At 37.2% G+C, this 14,650-nt stretch overlaps 1 protein-coding gene across 1 annotated transcript in view; it reads right to left on the bottom strand.

Moving 5' to 3' along the window:
* Positions 1-14,650, bottom strand: part of GPC5 (glypican 5) — a 1,402,048-nt gene that overhangs the window by 834,716 nt on the left and 552,682 nt on the right. The window lies entirely within an intron of this gene.

Genomic DNA, 14,650 nt, shown 5'->3' with positions numbered 1-14,650 from the left:
TGCCATAACACAATCCTGTAGACTGGGCCTCTTAAAACCCAAAGTTAATTTTCCACCCTCAAGACTCTGCTGGGTGGGCGCCCATCCTCAAGGCTCCAGCAGACGGAGCTGTGACACTGAGGCCCTGGTGATCTCTAAATTGCCTTTGAGGTTATTCTCTTTTTGACAAGAATAACTCACATTTGCAACCTAATGGTTTTATAGTCCACACTTGTAGAATCCAAGAAGTCCACCAGCCTTCCCTCATTTCATCCCACTTTCTCTGTCCCCTTCACAGTTCAAGCTGGCAGTGTCTTTGCTGGTATAATCCCATCTCAATTTCCCAATTCTATTGAGGTGTCTGCTTGACATCATGCGTAACCCTCATAATGAAGCGATTCTCCAACAGCAACATTGATGTTCTCTCCAGAAGAAGCTTCCTTACTTTTTGCAACATCGATAGGTTGACAATTTTCCAAGTCTTCAAGTTCTGGTTCCTCCTAAGGATTCCTTCTTCAATTCATCTCTCCCATCTTACATTTTGCCATAAGCCATCAGGAGAAACCAAGGCATTCCTTCAACACTTGGCTTAAAAGTCTTCTGAGCTAAATATATAATTTCATCACTCCCAATTTCTATTCTCACAAAACACTAGAATACAGTATAGGCAATTTCTTTGCCATTTTATAAGATTACCTTTCATCTCATTTCTAATAACATGTTCCTCATTGCCATCTGCAACCTCACCATAATGAAATTTTACTTTCATATTTCTACCAACATTCTATTTGTGGTTATTTACGTATTCTCCAAGAATATGGAGGCTTTCTCTCTAGCTCTCCTCTTTTCTCTCTGCTCCTTGCCAGAATCAGCCTTAATTTCACTATTTCTAACGTACACCTCAAAACTCCCCCAACCTCTACCCATTATCCAGTCACAAAGCTGCTTCTACATTTTTAGGTATTTGTTACAGCAGCAACCCAATTCTTGGTACCAAAATCTGTATTATGCTTCTCAGGCTGCCATGACACAATACTAGAGAGTAGGCTTGAACAACAGAAAATTATTTCATCACAGTTCTCGAGGTTAAAAGTCTGAGATTGAGGCAATTAACATGATCGGATCCTGGTGAGAGCTTTCTCTGTCTGCTTGTTTGCCCTGTCCTCACATGACAGAGGGATAGATAGAGAGTTCTGGTGTCTCTTCTTCTCCCTTAAAGCACTACCTCTGTCAGAGTGGGACCTGTTATAACCCCATTTAGCTGTTGCTACCTCCTCACAGGTTCTATCTCCAAAGAGCTACATTGGAGGTTAGGGCTTCAATGGGATGAATTTGTGGGGCAGGGGGCAGACCAAATTCAGCAATAGCCTACCTCATAACTCAACCCCATCATACTGATTAGAGTGAAGATGATCCAGAGGAGAAGATCGGTTGTGCAGTAGCAGAGGAAAAAGTAGCAGACAGAAAGAATGTGGACATGGGGGAACAAAGCAGGATACTGGCCACTGCTGTTTCTCTTGGATGACTATAGCTGAGTTCCCTGGAGTGAGGTACCATGCAGAGAAACAAGACTGAACAGGTGCTATACAGGCATGGATAAATTTAGGGCAACTGGTTCCCAGATCCTCAATTTCTCTGAATGCATGCTTTCCAAAGATTAACTTGGCTAAGAATGTGTCTGCGTTTTCAGAATTTTTTCCAACTCCCCTTTTAAAATATCATTTTCCCATCTTTACAAAAGAAAGGCAAACCTGTCACCATCTTCCACAATTCATTGCCCTGCAGTATAAAGCTGCTAAGAGTGAGACCCACGGGAGCAAAACATCAGGGAAACATTCATACTTTATCTAGAGATGCTTTGAATAATCTACCTTAGAATTAGAATTCAGAAGACCTACTGGTTAATACAAGGAGATTTATTAACTTATTCATTTGAACAACAACAACAAAAGAAATTTGACCTTTTCTGATATAAGGTCATCTAATTTGCTGTTGAGTTTGACAATGAGTGCTGCAAGCCCTGATATTGTTTGCAGACTGAAAGAGCTACACTACCACTCTAATGTTTAGATGTAGATCACGTATGCAATGAAAATATCCAGATAGTATATTCTTTGCAAATATTTAGACTTGTAATAAATTTTAAAGTGTCAATTTCAAATGAGAGGAGAGGATACATACATTTTCAAAATTATTTTAGGAGTTGCATGAGCAATATTTAAACACTGCCATATGCCTATGAGCTATCTTTCAATCTTCTCTGAAGGATGCTGACATGGTTTCCTAATCTTATCTATTTCCTTATGAGCCGTAAACCCCTAGCACTGGAGGAAACCTGACCTTTCCTTTCTATATAGTAGTGGGCAACATGGGTTTGTATGTTGAATGTTTAATGGTGCCAGAAAAAGAGAGTCCGATGACTGCATTTCCATTATAGGAATAGCCTGACACCAGGGGCAGAGTACTCAAAGGATGTTAAGTAGAACTCTCTGCTCCATGGAAAGAACTTACAAGCACAATTATTCTACTCACACTATTTGACTCCTTGTTCTTTCACTTTCTCCAAGGCTATTTCCTTCTTCCTTTGTCCTTAATACAGATGCTTCTAAGAAACGTAGCTTGAACCACTGTTCCGCCTAGGCGATTCCATCTACTCTCTATCTGTGCTAATGACTACCAAATACACATTTGCAAAATAGACTTTGTCCCTAAATTTCACACATCCTAAAACTGAAGAGTCCAAAGGACGCTCAAAATCACTGTGCCTAAAATGAGCTTATAACCCTTCCTTCCTAGAGTTTTTCTTTGTACTCCCTATTTGCTTCATACTTCTGATTTCTCCCCAATTTTGTAAATTTGAAATCTGGAATTTCATTCCAGATTCATTCTTGAATCTTCCATCCTCACCACTGTATTATATTTAACAAGTCCCCAAATCTTGCCAATTTACATATAATATAATTGTCAAGTCCTTTCCTTACCAGTTTCCTGGTTAAGGTGTTCATTATCTCTCTGCTACAATGATACAATAGCTTCCAGCAGTGCCCTTGACATCACATTCACTCTGGGGTAATCTATCTAAAACTTCAATATTCCTCTGGAGCTCTATTGCTTAAAACGGTATGTTTCTCCAGAGCGAACACAGTACTTAAATTTTTTTTAATGTGCATCGATATCATTAAAAATGTTTACATAAGTACCCTCTAATATAGTGTATCACATATAATCATACAACAGATGTCAAAAATAGAAATTTTTAAATCATATTAGAAATTAAAATAAATGGCATTTCTAATATTTCCCTCCCAGATGTAAAATGATATTGTCAAAGTAAATGTCAACAATAATTCTAATACTTCCTTTTTGTACTTTAATGTTTTTAGCATAATTTAGAGGGTACTCCATGTTTTGGGTCTTCACTGGGATTCTAGTTAGACTGAATTTATTGAGGTTACCTATCAATGTAGCTTGTGTCTTTACTAAATGGGAATTCATCCACAGAAGAAAGTATGGTATCTCCAGAGACTAAAACATGGTGGGTGTTTTAAGCAATGCTCGCTGCTGAATGTCAAAAGTTTTCTCTGTATGCACCTTCCCTTTTTAATTATATTGTCTAACAATCTAACAATCCATTATATTATTACTTGGTCTAAAGATCTGTGGTTATATTGCTTTGACTGTTATTTCATCAAAATAGTAATTGAAATAAGTGAATTTAGGTTGTAGAAATATATTCATCTGATTCTGTTTAATAACAGAAAGATGGTAGTTATGAGGCTACTAAAAATTCTAGTAACAAATAGCCAGTGAAAGATAATAAGATTATGGGTCTCACACTGCTTTTGGTAAATTATTCTAGTTGATTACTAGGTAGGCAAAATGTTTAACCTTATGGACACTGGAGTCAGATTGCATATATTGAATTAGTTCTTTATTTTATCACTGAGTGTGTATGTCCCAGGTCAAATTATTTAATACAACATGCCTCAATTTTTTCCCCCTCAAAAATGGTGACAAACATAATACCAATCTCCTAGCACCTTTAGGAGAATTAAATGAGATTATATACGTAAATATTCACCATAGCCCAATTTAACATATAAATACATGTAAATTATTAACAGTGCCAGAAAATGCTAAGTGTTTATTACATGTCAGCTATCATCATACCTACAATATACAAGAAACAGAATAAGTTGGATTTTAAATCAATTTCTCTCTTGAAAAACAAAATGTCAGATTGCACATATCTGGGATAAAAGACCTGAGTTTTAATATCCTGTATATTAGCAAATGAGGGTTTTTAAAACCACTATTGCAAGAAGGTTTATATTTTCCATCTAATTTTCATTTAAGGTCTTGGTTCATACTATGAGCACTTTAATAATTGGTTTATAGATTGCCAAGATCCATGTAATCTTTTATTAAAAATAAATTCATTAAGGACGCTTTCTGTGTCAGTAAAGCCCTGCTCTAGGCCCTAGCAATTCAGTAAAGAATCTAAATCTCATACTTTAACGAGTTTACAGTAAGCAAATACATATACCATAATGCCAGGAAATAATACAAGCTTTGAAGAAATTAAATCAGCATTCATGTATGGAAAAAATAAGGGTGGGGCCTACATGGGGTCATTTCTAATAAAGTAGTCAGGGAAGACTTCTTAGAGAGGCAACTTTTAAATAGGTACTGGAATAAAGGGAGAAATTCTGTTTCATGAATATTCCAGGGAAATAGTTTTAACAGTAGAGGAAGCAGCAAGTGCAAAGGCCCCCGGTAGAAATAAACTTGGTAAATTGGAGGGCCAGCAAGAAATCCAGTGATATTGTAAGTGAGCAAGATGTGTGTTCATGCATATGTCTGTACAACTGTGTGTGCCCACACACGCACCATGACAGAGGTAGAAGATGAGGTCAGAGAAGGAACAGCCAGAACATAAAAGTCCTTATAGAAAAGTGAGTTTGGTTATCTGCTGAGCATAATGGGAAGTCACTAGGACAACAGAGCTGAGAAATAGCATGAATTGAGTTACATATTAGAAAATACCATTATGACTGCAAAAAGGTAAAAAAGGGAAGCAGGAAAGTAATTTAGTAGGCTGCTGCAGCGTTCTACATGAGAGATGACAGAGAAATAGATTAAAGGATTATGAGAAGAAATCTCTCTGCTTGGGTTGCCATAATACAGCATAGATAGGACTTGTTTAAACAACAGACGTCAATTTCCTTGCAGTTCTACTGTAGAAGTCTGCAGGATGCTGGTTGGTCAGGTTCCAGTGAGCTCTCTTCCTGGGTTGCATCTAAAAGGATGACTTTTCACTGTGTCCTCACTTGGCAGAGAAAGAAAGAGATCTCTTCTTCTTAAGGCCATCATGAGATCCCTGCCCTTATAACTTAATGTAACCCTAATGATCTCCTAACAGCCTCCTCTGTCAATAGCATCATATTAATGGTTAGGGCTTCATCATCTGAATTTGAAGGTGGGAGAAATGCAAACATTCAGTGCACAACAGAAAAGTTGGGGAGAATTGTTAATGTTGTAAAATATACTGGAAGTACTTTTTAATGAACTAATCAAAAGAAAGGAGTCCAACAGATCTTTGTGTAACAAAGCTTTGGTCTGAGCAACTGTATAAATACTCGTGCCATAAATGGAGACGTTTAAGACTGTGTAGAAGCAAGTTTTGGAGGCAATTAAGAGCTGGGTCTGAGACACGTTAAATTTGACTTTCCACTTAGACATCTACGTTGACAGAGGAGTAGGCAGAAGCTCAGGGGAAAGGTTGGTAAATAATGAGCATGGAGAACAAATAAAGTTGAAAGTAAAATCTGTTGTACACTAAGACTGAGGCTTATTTTAGTTTTCTTCTTGCATCTTGATTCACATAGCATGAAATCAGCTACTGTTTTTATCATGAATGACCTTTACAGTGGACACAGAAGAGGTACCATGAAAGTCCTTTAAGAATAGCCGATTTTATATTTGCTATAATTTGAACAAGAGCATGCTATTTAGTTTGGCCAACAAGGAGACATCAAAGTACCTTTTGTAAATGCAGAATTTTTCTTTTGTCATACTATACTATAACATAAGATCTTGGTCCAGCTTAGTAAGTTTCATTTATTTTGCACCAAATTTACAAGGAACATGAAACAAATAAATAGCGCTTCTGTAAGACCATTAATATGTCAAATCCAAAGCAAAAGAATGTTTGATGTAAAAGCAGTCAGAGATGAGAAGGCCTTGCTTAATCAAAAACTTCCTGTTAATCAAGACTAATAGAGGAGAGAGTAATAAATAATCTCTGACATAGCAAAAGCAGTCACATTTAACTGGAAGATAGATTTTACATATGGTTGATGTGATAGAACTATCAAGCTAACAAGAGCCCTTGGGGCCAGTTTGAATATTCATTAATCAGCCCTACTTTGGATTTAACTTAGAATAAAACTGTCAATGAACAAATGGGCTTTTGTAGAAAAGGTGATAAACAAAATCCAATGAATTGGCAAATTGGAAAGTCTTGAAAGAGAATAAATGCTGTAAGATTAAGAACTGAATAGAAGACTTGAGCTCAGCTCTCTGCAGGGAACACAAAAGCTTCTCACTAAATCAGGTAGCTTTGGAGAACATTGTTTTTTAATGGTTTTTCAAAAAGAAACATCTGCCATGGTAAGGATATATTTTAAGAAAAAATTTTGAAGAAGGCTTAAACTTCTTAATTCTCCTATTTTCTACAGCACATTGAAAAGACAGGTTTCTAAATAAATGGATTATTTTTCAGTTGAAGAATCACTAATCTCATTTATCCAAAACGTACAAATGAGATGATTTATCCAAAATGTACAAATAGGTGGTTTTCCTCCAAAGGCAGAGCAGTAAGAACCATGATTTAATGAAAGCAGGCAGAATTGGCACAAGCATAAGTTGGGGTAGTGATCCCAACTAAAATGTCTAGGGAGACAAAGTAAGTTAACAAATGATCAAATACCTGTGTATGAAAACAAAACAAAAACAACAAAAAACAAAATGGTATTTATACCAACACTCTACCACAATGTTGAATGGAAACCGACACTCGTAGTGACAAGTGACAAGAGATTTGGAGAGGTGAAAGTCCCCCCAGCTGAAAGGGGAGCAGTTTCTTGTCATCTGGGAAGAAGATTCTCATTTGGACTCATCTCTAAAATGTTTTAACACAAGAGCCACCTGGATCTTTTTACATGAGATTTCCCAATTCTTTGAATGTTGGTCACAAATTAAAAAGTATTTAAATACTGCATAAGCCACTATTTTGTGTGTCAGATAAACTGTATTTCTTGACTGAATTCAGCTGAATGGGGTTCTTTTTTGTTTTTTAACCACAGGTAGAGGAGGGAAAATTTACCATAGCAGAATATGAAAACTATTACATATGCATGTCTACAGAGATAGTATACACAGGCTTTTGCTTGTATTGTATGATCTGATATATAAAACTGACCAAAGCAACTAATAATTACCAAAGCACTTATAGATTCATAAAATGTTAGGCCTTCAATAGATCTTAAATTTAATAGAACTGAAGGTTTAATATTATGTGAATTTTTCTTTATTTTTTTTTTATTTTTTAAATTTTTTTTAACGTTTATTTATTTTTTTGAGACAGAGAGAGACAGAGCATGAGCAGGGGAGGGTCAGAGAGAGGGAGACACAGAATCTGAAACAGGCTCCAGGCTCTGAGCGGTCAGCACAGAGCCCGACGCGGGGCTTGAACTCACGGACCGCGAGATCATGACCTGAGCCGAAGTCGGACGCTTAACCGACTGAGCCACCCAGGCGCCCCGTGAATTTTTCTTTAAAAGACTACGTTTCTTTAAAAAACTCAACATTTTATCATAAACAAAATGTGCTAACAGGAGAGTGAACAAAATAAAGTGTATAATTTAACGTAATGATTATAAAGTGAACATAACTCAGCCCAAGAAATAGAACATTTGTTTGTACCGTGGAAGCCTCTCTTCTCCTCCATTCCCTATAAAAACCCTGTTCTTACACTAATAAAAACAATTTTCTTAACATTATCATTATTTTAATAAAAATTTCCCAATTTGCTTTCTATTTTGCTGGAGATGCATTCATCCTTAATATAACTTAGTTTTGCCATATAAATATCAATACATTTATATAAATGAGGTTGTAATGTATATACCATTGCCTTCTTTTTCATTAGCTCAGCATTACATGTACTAGAAGTATCCATGGTAAGTGGTTTGTTTGTTTGTTTGTTTGTTTGTTTGTTTTCGGGTGAGGAGGGTATAAATTCCTCATCTTCTTTGCTATGTAATATTCCATTTATGAAAATACCATAATTTGGGGCACGTGGGTGGCTCAGTCGGTTGAGCGGCCGACTTCGGCTCAGGTCATGATCTCGCAGTCCGTGAGTTCGAGCCCCGTGTCGGGCTCTGTGCTGACAGCTCAGAGCCTGGAGCCTGTTTCAGATTCTGTGTCTTCCTCTCTCTGCCCCTCCCCTGTTCATGCTCTGTCTCTCTCTGTCTCAAAAATAAATAAACGTTAAAAAAGAAAATACCATAATTTATTTGTTCATTTATATGCCAATGGATACTTGGGTTGTTTTGAATTTTTAGTTATTACAAAACAATCCTCTTTTTTACGTGAAGAAACTAAGGCCACAGTCACCACAATTAGTGGCAGACTGCGGCACACTTCCCTTTTTCATGTTTTGTAAAGTTGCCGCTGTCTCCACTGCTCAGTTTGTGTCATCGGCAATTTCTGCTGAAGTGAATGTGGATTCAGCTCTACATCATCAAGCTCATCATTCAAAGTGAGGTAGGGAATCCACTCCACTTTAAACATCAGGTAGCTATTTGCTATATAACCTTATTAAATGTACTATGCAAAATCTTGTTTTATTTATATTGCCACTGAGAAATGTAGGGGGAAGGGGAGAGAAGCCAGAGTACCAAACGTGTAGAAGCTTTAAATACTGTCTGAAAATGAGACTGAATGCATCATATACAAACTTTTTCAACCTCCAATTAAGAAAATCATAATATTCAGCAGCTATCTTTCCTCCTCAGATGTTCTGGAACACAAAGGCAAAATCAGAGTTGGAGTTAAGTACTGAGGAATCAAAGACATGCAGATGGTGATGAAACCCCAGATTCCTCAGGAAGAGAACACCTGGTTAAAAGAGAACGAGGTTTGGAGTGCCGGGGTGGCTCAGTCGGTTAAGCATCTGACTTTGGCTTGGGTCATGGTCTCACAGGTTCATGAGTTTGAGCCTTGCATCGGGCTGTCTGCTGTCAGTGCAGAGCCCACTTCAGATCCTCTGTCCCCCTCTCTTTCTGCCCTTCCCCCACTCTCTCCCCCATTTGCTTTGTCCCCTCCCCCAAAATAACTAAACATTAAAAGAGAGAGAGAGAGAGCTGTGAAAGCTAAGCCTGAGGAAGCACACCATGGAAGGGCTGGGTAAGGTGCGTGGGCCTGCAATGGGAATGGATAAGAAGTGGCCAGGGAAGTAAGAAGGAAAGCAGTCGCAGACTATAGTGTCACAGATGATAAGAGAAGAAAATGTACCAAAAGTCAACAAAGGGGTCAAAAGCTGTTGTGAGGCCATGGAAATGGAATGCTGACATATCTACTCCATTTAGCAGCAGAGAGGTCACTGGTGACTTCAGTGAGAAAGGTTTTGGTGGGATGGGGCAGAAAGCTGCCTGCAGAGGATTATGGAGTAAGGGAAGTAGGAGAGAAGACAGACATGGTTGATGACACTTTCAGGAACTTTGGGGAACAATGAGATGGCAGTAGCTGAACCTAGATGGGTGAGCAAGAGAGGTAGGAAGGGAGATATATTTGTTTGTTTGTTTGTAATTTGGAAAAGAGTTTAAAATTCCCAAGAAAAGGGTAGGATCTAAAACAACTAGGGATAAGGGATTCAGAAACAGTAAGGTCTTACTTACCTCAACTACTACAACAGAAGGGAAGAGGAGAGGGTAGTGGAGGACTTGGATGAAGTCCCCACCACGTGGCTTCATTTATCTAGTCTTATGCTAAAACTATATTTTTTATTCTAGTAAAATCTTGAGAAACAGCCTCAACTAAGACACTTGTTTTCTTTCTGTTCGATATCCTTGCTGTTGTCCTTCTTCCCGTTCAGTTAGCAAACAATATTGTATGCTTGCTATTACAATGTTTAAAATTGACGTAGTTCTACTCTTTGTAAAGTTTCTCAGGAGGTATGGTGCATTTTCTGCTCTGAGATATGGTCTATAATCTCTACCTTCCAATTTTCTAGTACTTTTTCTTTCAATTTCCTTCAGTAAACAATAGATTCATGGTTAATTTTCTATACACTGTACAAGGGTGTTTGAAGCTGTCACATTTGATATTTAATGTGAGGGAGACTGGCATGCCTCATCTGTTTTACTAGATCCCTGTGGAAACTGCAAGTTGATGTTTGAGATTGCATCAATCAGGACCCATCCAGAAATTACAGACTACAAAATGCTCTAAATGTTTAAAGTGAAAGGAATTTATTCCAGAGAATTGGTTACACAGGTGAAGAAAAGCTGAGGAACCAAATGCATGATGGTGAGTCAGCCTCCAGATGAACAGCATAAGAAACAAATGGAGGAGGGGCACCTGGGTGGCTCAGTCGGTTAAGCATCCGACTTCTGCTCAGGTCATGATCTCGCGGTCTGTGAGTTTGAGCCCCGCGTCGGGCTCTGTGCTGACAGCTCAGAGCCTGGAGCCTGTTTCAGATTCTGTGTCTCCCTCTCTCTGACCCTCCCCATTCATGCTCTGTCTCTGTCTCAAAAATAAATAAACGTTGAAAAAAAAAGGAAAAAAAGAAACAAATGGAGGAGACAGGATTACCAAAGTTTAGGGGCTGGGTCACCTATCAAAAGCTGCAAACACTAGGTCCATGCAGAAGAATTGGGAAGGCTGGAGGTGATTAGGTTGCAGATATAGTCAGAGAAGCTACCCAAAGAATTAGAAGCGAAAGAGCCTGCCTTCTCCCTTCCTCCTTCCAACAGAAGCCTGGATTATGAAACCTGCAGATGACTGCCCCCTTCTATTTCATGACACAGAGCAGGGTAGAAGGTCAGGAAGGAACCTGACAGGATAGGCCAAAACATCACTAACAGGCTGTTTGCATTCTATAACCTTGTACACGCCCTTTAATTTCAATGAACATCAGTTTCGAGATCTGGGTGAATTGCTAAGGGAAAAACTCCTTACCTAGCATATGATTATCATAGTGTAGAGGCTCAAGCAATGGGATCTCCTCCTGTCTTCCTCCCCATGGCCCCATGTGATGATTTTCAAGTGCTGATGCTGATCTGGCTAAGTAAAAATTTCCTGGGGAAATCAGATAAATATGTAGATTTCTGGATCATAAGTTTGCTGTGAGGCTCAGAAGACTGAATTAAAATAAAACAAAACAACAACAAAAAAAGGTCATTCTGATGAAGAGATCTATTAGTGAATCCACATGCAGGAACAGATAGAATCATATTGGGACACATTCTACTGTATATCAATTGCTCGCCAGCAACATCATGGGATGTGCCTCTAGACTTCTTTCTGGCTCTGCTGGTGGCTTTCTCACATCCTAAATGCTGGGACACGACAACTCAGCTCTTATTGGAGGACTTGCTGTTTCTTCTGTTGTTGCTGTTGTTTTTTGTTTGTTTGTTTGTTTTGTTTTTTAGCAGTTTGAAAGCTAAATCATTTGGCTTTCTTTTCCCTTTTCCTACCATCCTGCTCTCTCCAGATACTCATGGGGGTTACTAAAGTGACAAGATTATATCCTATGTGAACAATGTTTCAAGGTAGAAATCCTGGGTATTACAAAACAAATAAACAAAAAATAGGAAGCAAATATTAGGCTGAAACCCCGAACCAAATAAAGCACATAATAAATGGTACAGTGAAAGATCTCAGAATAGATACATCTTAGATTCTACTTCAAAGGAAACCCACTCGATTCAACAAGTAAGTAGGCATTAATCTGGGAGGTATTTACCTGAAGTTGAATTCAGCAATTCAAGAACTACTTTGTCCTTCCCATAGAAGTACAACAGTGTAACACAAGTGTAAATGATTTAGCAGATAGCATTTGAGTCCAATTACTGAGCCCCATATGCTATATGATATTTAAACAGCTGGACCTGCTGTTTCTATATTAAACTATTTCCTTATAACAGGTTTATGATTTATAGTAGTGCTGTTGATTTAATGAGTCATAAGAAGTTCATTTTTCCCCCTAGTGAGATTTTTTTCCCCCAAATACAAACAGGTATAAGATTTTTTTTATTTAATTTATTTTTTTTAATTTACATTCAAGTTGCTTAGAATATAGTGCAACAATGATTTCGGGAATAGATTTCTTAAGGCCCCTTACCCATTTAGCCCACCCCCCCCCACAACCTCTCCAGTAACCCTCTGCTGTTCTCCATACTTAAGAGTCTCTTATGTTTTGTCCCCTTCTTGTTTTTTATATGATTTTTGCTTCCCTTCCCTTATGTTCATCTGTTTTGTATCTTAAAGTCCTCATATGAGTGAAGTCATATGATATTTGTCTTTCTCTAATTTCGCTTAGCATATTTTTAAAATATTGATCATGATATAGTGTTTGGTTTTGAAACATGGCTTATAAGAGAAAGTCCGCTAAACATCTCTGATTATTATTAAGAATCTGCCAACAGTGAGTAGTTGTTTTCCTTAAACGTTGGCATCTATCATTATTGACATTTGCTATTTTTTTACTAAAATTGGTATTTCAATAGTAATTTGGAGAATTACTTTAACTACAGTTTCATTTGTTCTTAGTTGTGGCTATTTTGATGTCAAATATTTTGTATATTTGTGTTTTTGGTGAGAGGGGATAATGGATAATGTTATCTAAGGAGAAAGGAACATTAACTATTTCTTTGAACAGTGACCCTTGTTGTGTCCGGGGCTGGGTCTTCTATCTATCCCTTCCTGGTGAAGTCAGGCAAGCCCATTCACTGCTGTTATTAGTGTCTATGTCGTGACAAGTTGTGGATATTCCTTGGAGAAGAGTCTCTAGTTATGGGACATGTTTCAAGATAAAATAAGTTACATATAATGAGATTCAGTCCTTTAAACTATTAAATAGCTATAATAATCTATAGCCACAAATCTTGCAGAGAATGCAATTAAATAATATGATCAAATGTTTATGAAATCATTGCACTTTGAAGCACTGTACAATGTGTGGCTTTAATATGCCACAATCAATTTCTGAAGGAATATACAGTTCGCCCTCTATGTAAAAAATAGCATATACAGATATTAAAACCATCAAAAAGTTTCCTCTGTCATTTATAACTCTATAACCCTTTTATTTCACTTTCCACCAAAGGGAAATTGTATGTTTGTTAGCATTAAAGATAAAATACCAGATATGACTCTCAATCCTTTTCATGAGAAACTTTCATGATTTCAACAAAGAACTATTCTACAACTTAATTCACTTGATGATTTGTAAAATCCTAGTAATTCTGCTCGAGTTACTGAAATGCTAGGAGCCAGCTGTGAAGACTGGCAGGCTATATGCAGATAGTCAAATAAATACTTAAAAGATTTTAAATCCTTAGAATGGTGTCTTAAAAGTGCTGCATACTGTGGAAACAAAAACAAATCCCTTAACACCCAGCCATTTGAACCTTTCAACCAGAGTTCTGAAGCATGTTAATAGAGGGAATCTTTGTTAGGAATGGAGAGATAGTTCTACTACGTTAGCTCTAAAAATACAGCAACTTACAAACTTAGTCATCCATATAACATCTGCTACTTACATGGGTTTTCACCAAGAATAATTTTTCATTAATCCCGATAAAAGTGAAGACTTTTTGAGACAATATCTTCTCCTTAGATCCTGAGATTGGCCTTGACTACCCTCAGAGCCGAACTACTTATAAGAAATGAAGCATCAATGTAATTTAATTGTAAAAATAATTCTATTTTTATGAGATAGTTGGACCTCATTATCTGTGTGGCCCTATAGCACTTAGAGCCCATAGCATCTATGATTATTTAATCAACTAAATATCCACTTGGCTTAATGATTGCCTAAGTCAAAAACAAAAACAAAACAAAACAAAAATCCCATGCAAACAAAAGGAAATAATCTCACAACACAGTTTTAAGACAATATCTCTGCTTATTTTAGTAAAAATAGTGAGAACTGTTTTGCTCAAAGACTATTTTTTAATCATTCTGGTTCTAGACAGGATTTTACCATCTCACACATGTATTGTCACATGTGCACATATTTTTTAGAAAAATGTATGTAAAGAAAAGGGAAACGACATTATTAATAAATAACTTGCATGCATATTACAAATGAAATAACAATGAAAATTTTGTTTCTATGATAATATGCACTACCTTTTTTAGAAAAACAAGGATTTAGAACATCTCAAGTGGGAAAGACAGGTGCATTGGGAAAATATTCTCAGTTCCTACTCGGTTCCTTGGTCCTCTTGCCTTTCTCAAAAAACAACAATTTTTGTTACAATTCCACATCCTTCTCAGAAGTGCTGTGGAATACTGTTTAAATTTGGGATCGGCCAAACCTATCCAGGAACCAGGAATTTTACTGCAGTATTTATTTTTAAAATTTTGGCCCCAATTTTGA

Source organism: Panthera leo, chromosome A1 (genome assembly GCF_018350215.1).
Source record: "Panthera leo isolate Ple1 chromosome A1, P.leo_Ple1_pat1.1, whole genome shotgun sequence".
NCBI classification, from domain to species: domain Eukaryota; kingdom Metazoa; phylum Chordata; class Mammalia; order Carnivora; family Felidae; genus Panthera; species Panthera leo.
Note: the sequence above shows the minus strand (reverse complement) of the source record. Positions and strands in the feature narration are given on the sequence as shown.